The sequence below is a fragment of the Taeniopygia guttata genome, chromosome 4 (genome assembly GCF_048771995.1).
Source record: "Taeniopygia guttata chromosome 4, bTaeGut7.mat, whole genome shotgun sequence".
NCBI lineage: Eukaryota > Metazoa > Chordata > Aves > Passeriformes > Estrildidae > Taeniopygia > Taeniopygia guttata.
The window spans coordinates 61,555,871-61,568,664 of NC_133028.1; the positions used below are offsets into that span (position 1 = coordinate 61,555,871).

Sequence of the window (12,794 nt, forward strand, 5' to 3'; positions counted from 1 at the left end):
GAGAAGGAATAGCAAAAGACACAGCCTGAAGTGACTTTTTATGCTCTTGTAGACATTTAATTCCTGTAGCTACTATTGAGCATTTTTCAATTGTCTGCTGGGATCAAGATCTAATTTTCTTTATGCTTTTTTTGCTCCCATCTATTTAATCTATTCCTCTCTCCTACTTACTTCTCAGTGCAAAGGTTAAATAACAGTGAAATTGGTACATGTCTTTGACAAACAACCAGAAAAAGGATCCCAAACAGCAGCTGAGTATTTCTGCTCCTTTTTGCCTCCACATTTCCAGTGTCAGGTATTCCAGCCATCACAGAAGACAAACACACCTCTGGCACAGCTTCACTGACTTGTGCATTAGACCTGTGCTCTGCATCCCAGTAGAAGCTCAAATGAAACAAAAATAAAAGTTCTCCTTCACACTGTGCTTCTTTTTAAATCCTGCTTGTGGTCAGCCTAGACCAGCAACAACTATAACCGATGAGCTGCATCCCACAGGGCACATACTTGGAAGGACTGCTAGGAAGTAGCAGAAAGAGGTCACGTTAGGTAACAATACTTCAAGTACAGGACTTTACTTTTTCTACTTGCTGCTCTTCCAACTTGCAGGACTAACACCAACATGGTGAAATTGCAGAATGTCAAATGTTTTCCCTAAAAAATTAACACTTGCAGATTTCCATATGTATTTCTATATAGATTTCTTATTCTGGGGTGTTTTAAGGACAGCATTTTCTGTAAATCTTTTAAAACCTTTTAGGTTGGTTGGTTTCATGGGTTTCTTTTTTAAAGGCCATACCAGGAACTGAAGAATATGTAATTACTAGTTATTTCTGAAACCCTTGTCATAACACTAACTGGCAATAAACATCCTCTTATCCTCTTCCCTAAAAATTATGCCCTTTACTTTTTGAAACCTTAGACAGATCAATTAAACCAAGAACAAAAAAAAACCAAAATAAAACAAAACAAAAAACAAAACAAAACAAACAACCAAAGCACATTTAGTGTTTTAATTCTATACAGCAGAATTTACAATTCCATGATTTGACAATGGTCCAAATATTCTACTCTTAGTAGTACTAGATACTAAGAAGTGTAAACAGATTGCTGGGAAACAAACAAATGTGGTATGAGGAAAATACTGAATATGTTTTGACTTTCTTTAAATACTTAAGACTTGTTTTCCAGGAAGCACCATCTTTTCTCACTGAGCAAAATAAGGAAAAAACAGTCTCAGAGGAAGTTTCCACTCTCCTGGCCATCATCCTGATCATCTGTTCTGAATACACATAAGGCCAAAATTTCCTGTTTTCAAACTATTGTCACTATTTTCTAGTCTTGTGCTGTCGATTCTAACTTTAGCTTGTTAAATAAACAAAAAACTGAAAATACAGCAGAACAATACCTCCACACACATATACTGTGAGCTCAGTATCATAACTGATGTTTCAACATGTGAATTAGTCTCCCAGTGTTAATTAAAGAGGCAAAAAAGGCACAAAATAAAATGCAGACAGTGTAGCACAAACTGCTGCTTTATTTTGTGAATCTGAAGCTAACTGAATATCTTCATTTTTCTCTCAATTTTGCATGGGAATTCTTAATATTTTCTTGCCTTTTACATTTTTTTTTTCTACATCCTTATCTGTATTCCAAATGTACAATAGTACAGCCAGGCCTGTATCATCTAATTCACATTAAACTGATCTTTATTACAAGTGGTTTCAGTAAATACTTTTCTGCACCATGGCAGAAATTTTCTAATGGCAAGCACAAACTTACTCCTGCACACCTGGGAATTATTACAAAAGGAAATTCTCATCTCTTCACCAAAGGAGTACTTATTCATAGCTATACAGAGTAATAAAGTAGGAGCCCTGCAGCAGCGCCAGAACCTGCACCCCCATGTCACTGTCTCCAAGCCAGGACCAGTAACCAGATGGTGTCTCTCTATGTAGGAATTCTACAGAATTCCTACATTCTCTAATCCAATTGAAATGCCTATAAAAGTTCCAGTGGTTCTGATCACTTGCAAACCCACCTTTTCACTTCTCCTCCACCATCCATCCTCTGTAGCCAAGACATAATTCCTAGGAATTTGCTGGGAACACATTCCCCACCAGTGGTATGAACTTTGCCATCTCCTCTCACCACTCCATCTCTCTCCTTTGTCAGCAAGGAAGACACAACACTCAAAGCATGAGGTCTGCCTTGGCACAAGGAGAAATACAGCTACTGCAGGCCCCTTATTCACACATCTACATGGTCTTTGGTTTGCTGCCCTGTTTCCCAGAATATTTCTAAAATTTGATTATTTCCTTTCTGATCATGAGCACGGTCCAATCATCCCCCTCTCTAGTCTTTCCCACATCCATCCTATTTGAAATAATGCTGCCAGGAGAATCTCCCTTCTCTCATTCTGATTACATCATCTTCTAGTTTAAAGTTCTCCATTTATTGACTTGCTTTATTGTACTTTAGGGTCTCTTTTCCCATTTTGAGGCTTTTTCTATTTAGAGAGATTTGTGTTCTTACTTGACTCTCTCTCTCTTGCAAGTCTCCCCTGATTGCTTTTTGCTTTACCACTGATACCAGATTTGGATCATTTTTCCTTCTCTCCAGCATGTCTCATCTTTCTTTTGAAGGCTTCCTAAACAAATAAGCAAGGGCAAGACATCTCCTTCCTCCGGTTTCCTCCTAAAGATCAGCCTCTTTGACAGTGCTTGTGATCACCCAACCAGATTACAATCTGGCTTTGCATCACATAGTTTTATTTAAGAAATGATGTTTTTGTGTACTCAACAGACAAAGGTTTGTTTGCTGAGTTTTTTTTATTCAAGTTGCTTCAGTCTTTTCATCAGCTTTTAATTAGAATTCACTTCTCCCCACAACTCTTAATTTAAGAAAGCAAATAATTTGGGGTAAGCTCTGCCCTGTTTTTAGAAGTCTCTGTACATTGCTTATCACAAGGATTACCACAATGCTCACATGACTCCCTAAACAAGACAAGGCAGAGAAGGCAGCAGCCATGCTGTTTGACTTGGATTCCAACTGAGCTCATGGGTATGGGTTGCATTACGGAACACCCCCCAAAAAATAGTATTTATAAATATGTGAAAAATTCAAAGCTGAGAAGTCAAGCCTACACTCTATTGATATCAAGAAGCTGCTTGCCTTCTAACAGCTGGGGATTAACTATTTCACCATATGTTTTTATCCATTCATTCCTCATTTCCTAGGAGGACAGGAGTATTGAAGCAGTGTTTGTAATATGTTGGGGAAAAGTTCCCATTTCTCCAGATCACAAACCCAATGCTTCCTGTAATATTTTGTACAAACTGAGTTTTATCTTTTTCCCTTCTTACTCTCCTATGTAGATATCTATGTTCATAATCGGTGAAAGACTTATATACAAGGAAAAGAAAGATGAGACACTAGAATTTCGTAAAAACGTGCCATTCCTAAAAGGGGTTTAAATGGCATGTAAAAACATGCCATTCCTAACTGCAGATCCTGGGACACTGCAGTTGCAATGACCATGCAATACATGCTTGTGTCACTGCTTCATGTTTGGATCACTCAAGTGTGCTCGTTTGCAAACAATACAAGTTTTCTACAGATGACAGGAGGCCAAGCATTCTGTACATCATCTCTTTAACAAAATAGTTATAGGCTTAAATCCTGTGTATTGTACACCCTACAAAATAAAGGGGATTTGCCCACAGAAGCACCTGTTTCTCCAGCTTCAATAGGGAATGATGAATTAAGAGGGATTTAGCAATGAATTAAGGATGATGCTACAGAGATATCCCATAATTTCTACAATTTGTCTCCCAAGTAACTAACCTGGTTTAACCTACCAGTTGCATTAAAGAAGCTCCTAACCATCCATTAACACACAGTCTCCAATGGAACTTCAGACTATGGCTTAAATAGTCCCTACAAATTAAATTTAGGACATGTTGACACTCAATCCTTATCCATTCCTCATAAGAGCACGGATGTACAGTCACTGACATCTTTGCAAATCAAGTATATGCAGACCAAGGCATCTCTTGCAAATGAGTCAGCCACTGCTCCAGCAATGAAAGGACTGACACTTACTCAAGCCCCTTTCCTCAGGCACAGTGAAGGGAAAGCTAAAGGAAACCTATTGTTCTGCCAAAGCTTCACAGCTTTGCCACAGTAGTTTTTATATACTGTGAGGCATTGCAAGGAATTCCCTGTTTGTATATAAGGAACATGTAATTTTCCCCCTGTATATAAGAAAGGGGAAGAATTAGAAATGGTGATTTACATTTTAACACTAAAACTATAAACTTTCCCATTACAAATCACCAGATCTGAAATGTGCATATGCAGAGATGACAGAGAGAGTTGCTAAGAAAAGTAAAAGCTAAGATAAAATAAAAATCAGTATTCTGTCTGATAAATACATTCTCACTTTACATGGATGAAACTATTTACCAATTAGGCTCTGGCAATTTTTTTCTGAGGAGCACTGACCTGAAGAACTCCAGAGAAAAATTAATTTCAAAATAAACAAGCATAAAGTCCAAATTCTTTCCAAGACATTATGATCTATAGATTCCTTTCACTATGCTCCTTAACCCTGAGTTCCTATTGTAGCAAAAATATTGTTTTTCCAACAATGCAAAAAATGCTTTTAGATTCAAATAACTTACTGGCAGTAACAAAACGGTTCAGAAATTCAGGAATCAGGAACCTCACATACCAATAGCAAATTCAACTACATACCAGATCACTTGAATATTAAGATGCTTCAATATAATTACTTGGATTATCTCATAAAACACTCCTCTAGTTCTCATCAGCTCACATAAAATGTTTTCTGCTCCTTCCTGGACTGTAACAGTACCCTCATGCCATACATTATTAGGATAAACAACTTTGTAGAACGTAACCACCACAACCAATTCACAGATGTGTGAACAGACAAGGACTCACAGACAGCTCTTCAGTAACAGCACAAATATTAAAATAAACTGTATTTTTAGAGGGCTGTATTAACACACCTAACACACAACCCACAATGTACTGAAGCAATACATCAGAGCTTCTGTTTGTTCTCCGTGGCACAAAGCCTCTCTCTTGTTTTTCTTTTTTAGAGCTAGTAGATACAAGTAAACAAACAGGTGGAGAGGTTTAGGCTCTTGCTTCAGCAACAGCATTCACTGAGTTAACTTGTAAATCAAAACAAAAGCTCTTTCTGAACAAAAAAAATTTAAGCAAAAATTTCAAGATAACATTCTTTAAGGAAGCCCCTGGTTACTCACACCTATTCATTCTCCCCATACCTAAGTTACAAAGCAAAAAGTAAACAACATCAAGAACACAGTTTTTGACTAGTTTACCTCTTCAAGTCTTCAGAAAATTTAAGCATTGTAGTGGACATTTCTGTAGTTTTGTCTACCCCAAAATAAGTAAAGCTTTCTTTTTCCTGCCGGCTTCCCACCTCACTCTACACCACCCTATCCTCACAACCTTTGACCAACAGGAAGCAGACACAATGGACTGAAAATAACAGCAATTGTAAGATTTCAAATTATTTAATACGTGAGGGGTGGGCTTAAGATTTGAAAAACTTCCCTTGCTTTGGTTTTTCAACAGCTATTTAAAACACGTTATCTACATAGACTTAAAACGTTAGCTCAAAATCCTAGGTTGAATGGGGCTAAAAACTGAAACTTTAACCTAGGCACTACTAAGAGCATAGAGGTACAAATGCTTGCATATGTTGAGATTTTGTGTTTATTAGGCTGTTATATACAACAAAATTACCAGCAGTGTAAGCAAGAGCAGTAGAAGTTTCTTAGAACATTTTGTCTTTCTTTAAAAAACTTTTATTTATCTGAGTTTTAGGTAAGAAATAGGTATATGTCCCATAAAATTAGAAGACATTCTTATAAGAAATGCAAGTGTCCATTTAAACACTGCAGTTAAGCCATGGTGATGGAAAGCCACAGATCAGTTTGTTAACTCTAAGTAGCTGAGATACACTTTGCAGTGTAGAAGGAAAGATCTTTACTCCTCACATAAAAGCCCAAACAATGATCCCATATATATCTCATTAACAGTAAAAGATTAATGTACTTTTAATTGTACCAATAGCTTGGCACAAACACTGGACAGTTACAGATTCCAAAGTCCAAACAGGCAATTACAGCATCTCTTTTTATTAGTTTTAATGTTTTTTGCTTTGCACCCCAAGTACCTGCTGATTATTATTTTGCAAAGCCACAATCACGTCCCAGGTTCCTCCTCTGCTATTACACCACAACACACAGAGGACACAGTCAGAAGAACAGAAGCACCAACTCAGAGAGGGACTCACCTCTTGTTCCAGAGCTACACTGTGTTTTCTGTAGGGCAGGCGTGGGATAAAGAGTCAGTGTCATTTTTACAAGACTCCAGGTCCTGAGCACAGGACAACCAAACCCAAGGTTCTCCCACAATCAGAGAGGTTGGTAATGTCCTCTGCTTTGCAAATGCCAAGGAAAATCTCAAGCTATGAGTATTACATGGAACAGTTACAAGCATGCTGACATGCAAGGCCATGATAATTTTCCAACATTATTAATGTTCCAACATAGTTCTGAGTATGTTTGCTACACCATGCACACACTTCATCAAGCACTCACTGCACCTCTATTGCACATTAGGCACCGCTCCATTTCAGAGGCATTTTAATGATGGAATTACAACAGAAACATTCTTTTCTTGGCAGGGTAAGCTCAGGCACTGCATTTCTGCAGGATAAGACTGCATGTACCTTGTCAATGCAGTATTTCATTAAGGTCTGCTAGAGCTCAAAATAACTACAGAGAAGTCCCTCACAGACCTCAGTATCCAACAACAACTTCCAAAGACAAAACATTCAAATAGCACACAAGCAAGCTTCTGGGCACAGCAGCACAAGCCACCACTGGCATGTTAGAGGAGTAGCTTGAAGCACAAATATTTCAACGAGGAAAAAGTAAATACGACGTCCTCAGCCAGCCTGCAGTTTAAGAGTCCCTTGATACCACTCTGCTAATAGAATCCTCCCCTTCCCCCATTTTAAGACACAACCTGATGCCATCACACCAAGGAATAACAGAGAAAGGATATCCTGCCTAGATTTTCCATTATATAGATCAAATTGTCAGTCCAGAGAAGTCTTTGCTTACACATGGGATAAAAAGAAGATGCTTCCAACTGATTAACCCTGAGAGGAAGCAAGGGTGACTCCATGACATTTTTAAGTAGTCAGCATTCACACAATGGCCTAAAATTTATGGCCAGCCCCCAGGGTTCATGAAACCTCCATTAAAAATAAAATGAAAATTAAAAAATAAGGAGTTAGCATGTTTGAGAGAGGAAATGCAAAACCAAAAGAACTGGAAGGTGACAGATATAACTATGCTTCTTCCCAGACTCACCTTCAATTCAGTTTGGATGCTAAGTTTAAGTAATTGAAAAGATAGGAAGCTTTATGTCATTTTCTCTAAAAACGCAGCGTTTCCTTCAGCAATTGCTGGGAGAAATCTTTCTTCAACAGCTCTTGTCATTTTGACTAATACTCTTTTGCTGTAAATATCATATGACAAAAAGGAAGAGAGAAAAATATCTCTATGTAGCTGTATTATGAAAGGAGGTACTTGTTTCAAAGCCCTCATTTTCAAAGTCAGATACCACAGCTGTGCTACAGCTCCAGCTGAACAGCTCCCTGCATCTCACCACCTACCAAAGGGCATTTAGTTTACCAACTGTCCAGTGTTTCACTTTTAGACCAGTTAAAAGCATCCCACATCTAAGGCTTCATCTAAGCATAAGAGAAGTCATGCTTTGTGCATTGAGACAGATGATAAATACAAACATCTTTGGTATAATCTAAGGATAAATAATTTAAAGTGGCATTATTTCAATGTTAAATTCACTAAAAATGCATTCTTTTGCCAGGCATTTCTCTGGATAAAGAACAAGATAAGGCAAAAGGTCCTGTAAGACCATTCTTGTAATCTAGGAAATGCCCACAAACTCAAGACATTTTAAATATCACCATTCATCTCTACCTTTTACTGCTAAGAAGGATTTCTGCTTTTAAGCATTTATCCTTGTGAAGGTTGTTGTTCTTGTTCTTTTTAATAATAGCATCCTTCTGATGAGTAACTAGGAGATTCATGGAAAACAGAAATTTCTGATCTCACCACAAACTATTCCCCTCCTCCTCTGTGCACTCAATAAAAAGTGAACAATTAGCCTGCTGTTTGCTCAGTACAGTGAGATTGTTAATTTCTTCATTTGTATCAGATCACATCACAGAACAGAGAAAAACATTAAAAATACTTTAAAGAAAAAAATCTACCATTAAATTAGCAACACAGCTCTGAGGATTTAAACCCCATGAGATTATTATTATTTCTTTTCTGGTTTTGAGCATATTCAAGTGTTACCCTTTACTTTATCTGGTCTGCAAAGTACTTCACATTTTTACTTTTTGCTCTTTGACATGAAAAGCAAGCTCTGCATTATACAACTGTTTTCTCGCACTTTTTTTTTGGTTTTTTTTGTTAGTTTAATAACTGGTTTCATTTGCTATAAAAATGTTTAATTTTTAACTTTCAGGCAGGAAAGAAACTCTAAAATTGGACTCCTTGTTACTTGATTTGTTGTCTTTCTTATACACGTAAACAGCATCTACTTTGTTTACTGACTGGAAACTCTTACCACTGCCAGCAATTCAGGAACAATGTGACTATGGAAAGGGAAAAACATGTTTTTTTACATTTTGCTTGTCATCCAACGGAATTACAAGCTACACATGTAGAAGTTTCAAAATATTTTTAATAGTGGATAACCTCAAATGGACAAAACAACTTAATTCAGCAGGTACTTTTTCTCAACTCCTAACTTAACCTTTTTCATTCTGGAGCCACTTATGAGTAATAATGATTTGCTATAGCACTTGTTTTTCAAAATCTGTATCATAACATTGAAAAAGTGTAGTCTATTTCTAAAAACAACAATTTTTAACTCTTAAAATGAAAAGACCTCTGAGACAAGAGCAAGAGGCATAAAATCAGAAGCAAGATTTAATTTTGTACAGTATATTGTACAAAATTTTCCACCTCTTAAACCTATATATAACATTGTTATTATGAATCCAGTTAGACACACAACTGATTCGATTATTTAAATTTGAATATGTTGTTTTGCCTCTGATAGAAGCCTCTTCCTCCCAGAAAGCCCCAGAGCTGAAGCTGCTTATTCACAGCTTGAATCATGAGAGATGAACTAAGACCAATAATAACAACGTCAACCCAGAATTTTGGAAATCACTGATGCAGAGTGACAGTATCTTCACTGTCCCTGACTGTGCAGGCAAGACACTACTAATGTCACTTTATTTGTACTGCTGCTGTCAGCTCCAGCCAGGCAGGTCCCACTTCACTGGAGCTACTACATGATTTGAGAGCACTTGTTATGCTAGACAGGCAGAGAGGCCAAAGGCTGAGTGACATGGAAACAAAGGAATTCTCACTTTTGGGATCAAGCTGATGTGTCAGAGTGGCCAGAACATCCATTCTTACACTCCCATTAAATTTTTTTTCACAGAAAATAAGACATATTCCAGTAGATTGGGCAAGTCAACTCAGATTTTACTAAAGCAAAATTACACCACCACTCAGTAAAGATTAGAAGATTTTGAGGATGGGACAATGAGATGATATAGCCAGTTTAGGTTTGGGTTCAAAAACATAAATTTTAAAACATGAGGTCCCATGGCATGCGAATAGTATAAATACTGCTAGAACTACTCACATCAGCTACTGATGGATACAATCCAAATTGTTTCAATCCAGAGGAAAATTTTTTTGGTGATGAAAGTTGCTGAATCAAAGTAACAATAAAAAGCACTTATTTTAATATCTTAGCACCTTAACCAAAATATGTTGATCAATTTTGCTAGTCACCTCATGACTAATAAATAAGCATAACCAGCACTTATTGTATGCTCTCTACCTCTTACAACTCTGCTTAAATGTTATAATAAAAGCAGAGTTTAATGGTTCACAGTTTAATGGTTTGCTATAGTATGAATTCCTCCCCATGGTGGTAGGCATAGATGATTTTCTGCAATACCATCTGCCTGAACTAGACATACAAGTTTTCTGCCTGGCAGCATCAGATGCAGCTTGGGGGAGAAGCTACAGCTGAACTTCTCTTAGCATTTAAAAGAGGTATCATATCATACTGACAGAACTGACAAAATTCCCACAGAACATAAGAAAAGTTTCAGTGACTGTATCATGTTGAAGAGAAATGAGCTGACAGGGTAGAGAGGCATATACAAATGACTGCTTTCTCTTTGATTCACAATATTTAGATTGTTATTTCCTGCCCAGGTAAAACAAATTGGTGTTATGATACTATTGTTAGGCTGCACGTATAAACACACTTATGCACTTTTGGAGGCAGGCCAGCTAGCTAAGCAAACACATTACAAAAGAAACAGCAAAGAGGTAGAGCATGAGGTTGATGCTCAGGTTCACCCACCAGGCTGTTATGGGAAGGAAGAAAACAGCACAAAACAGTGGAGCAAATATGTTGTGAACACACTATTTTAAGAAATGTCAAAAGTTTCTTGGAAAAAAAAAAAAAAAAAGAGATAGCTCAAGAGCTAGTTCATGCTTAGCAAAATAACTCCTGAACGTTCCATGCAGAGAGACAATCAAATAGTTTAAATCATCTGTCTTAACCCAAGGCAAAAGAAACAGTAGATATATATTTCTTATGGTGAAAGGAAATTGGTGGGCAAAGCACAAATTACCATCATCAAAATTTTAGCCAGTGGAAAAAAACTTATTTGCTTCCTTTAAGAACAAGGAATAAGGACAAAACACACATTCTGGATATCTTCCACTGCATTTTCTAAGGAGAAGGGCTCAGTCTTACTCCCCTCTCTTCAGCAACTGCCCAGGCACTTGACTCCAGTTCTCCACACTACCCAACATTTATCTAAGAAATTACATCAAAAATATTTTTTTCCTTCACTTCAGTCAGTAGAGGTGTTTGGAGACAGGTCACTTACAGCTGTTTTCCAGGGGACTCAGTTTACAGATAAAGGGTTGAAACAAGTATATCTGAATCTAGAGAGATTATGGATTTTCCAGCCCTTTTACAAGATATATAAGCAGAAAAAGAGTTGTAAATTTTAAATAAGACAGAGTAACAAATACAATCATGATTTAATCTCCTTAGCTTACGTTCTGTCTTGGTGATCCTGAATTCACTTATCTGTTCCAAAATCCAACAGGGCTGAGATATTATCCCTGGAGTTCATTTTCTAAGCATATCCAGCATGCAGAAAGAAGACAGCTGCATGAAGAAGTAAAGCCAGTAACTCATTTCCTTTGGAAAGGGTCTTGTGAGGTCCCACACTTGTGATTTTCTCTCCTTCATTCACAGGGGACGCTATAGAAAGTGTAAGTTGGGTGCACTCATACCAACAAAGGAGGTTTTCTATTCTCATAATCAAAACACTTAACTTGTTTCCTGGAAACACTTTATAATTTTATATTCTGTTCAGAGGAACAGGTCCTCCACTGGCAAAATACAGCTGCATAACATTTGCTCTTACAGTAAAAAGTGCCTGCAAAGTAGTGCCATTAATAGAGTAGCCCAAATCATTTCAGGAAGCATCAGGACTTGACCAAGGTCTCCAAAAAGGAGATTTTGAGATTATTCATACTTGAGAGCAAGCTAAGGTTAAAACGGAAAATATTTGCCTAAATATATATACCAGATATTGTAAGAGTCAATTCACTTCAGTCTACAACACAGAAAGATAACTACAGTAAAATAAAACTTTGTGAACAGTTCAAAAGTTTTTTTTTCAATATGCAAAATATTAGGACACTTTTCAATTCATTTATTTTCTTAAGTATTTGGTATTTGAGGAAACTTTATTTGATTTTGCATATAAATTGTTGGCCTGTCTCTAATTTGCCTATCACTGATAGCCAGTATAACCCTAGATTTTAAAATAAATTGCAAGATGATCATCAAGCTATGCCATTTTTAGTAAGCTGGTAAAATTAAACCTAAAAACTTGATGTGCATTTGCTCTGCAGATCACAATCTACACAATACTGGTGTCTGTTACCTGTTACTAACTTGTACACGTTTGTGATTTTATTTTTTTGTCAAATACACATTAAAGAATATTTTCTTCACAGTGTGTATATTGCCCCACTTCTTCACATACTGGAATAGTCTGTTGTGGTAGCTTTTTATTCTTTTTCTTTTTTTTTCTGACACCAGATCCAAAATAGTTCCTAGACAAAGGTCACTTCCTTGCAGAATTGCTAAATAAATAAACCACATTTGACAACAGAATTCAGAAGATAACACATTGCTGCAGTTCCCTTGCCAAAAAATAGAATACGTGTGCTTTTGTCTCACTAGATGTGCTTATTAGTGTCATACTGTACTTTCTGTAAGCAAAAGAAACAGACAAACTGCTCAGGACACAAAATGGAAGCTACAAATCTTTCTTCTGTTTGTACCCAAGCTCCCAACAGATTAACTGGGCTATTTTTTTAATATGGAAAAATCTGTTTATACAGCAACAGTGGTCACTACTAGTCTCACAATAGCAGTCCTGACTTTCCAAAATTCTGCTCTAGTAACCCTTGCCTTACAAATATTGTAACACTGGATATTCAGAATTAGAAATTTTGTGGCTTGCTAGCAAAAGCAAAGCTCAAGTACAGGGCTAATCAAGCATA

The 12,794-nt window shown here is 36.9% G+C and overlaps 1 protein-coding gene across 14 annotated transcripts in view; it reads right to left on the minus strand.

Moving 5' to 3' along the window:
- The window catches only part of GAB1 (GRB2 associated binding protein 1), a 96,366-nt gene that overhangs the window by 44,610 nt on the left and 38,962 nt on the right, over positions 1-12,794 (minus strand). The window contains exon 1 of one of the 14 annotated variants that reach the window (XM_072928734.1): positions 7,443-7,852. The exons of 12 other annotated variants lie outside the window; for them this stretch is intronic. The gene's annotated coding sequence lies outside the window, so the exon portion shown is untranslated. Of the gene's footprint in view, positions 1-5,375; positions 7,373-7,442; positions 7,853-12,794 lie in introns of those variants that run through there. One more of the 14 variants, XM_072928733.1, reaches the window with a different exon arrangement.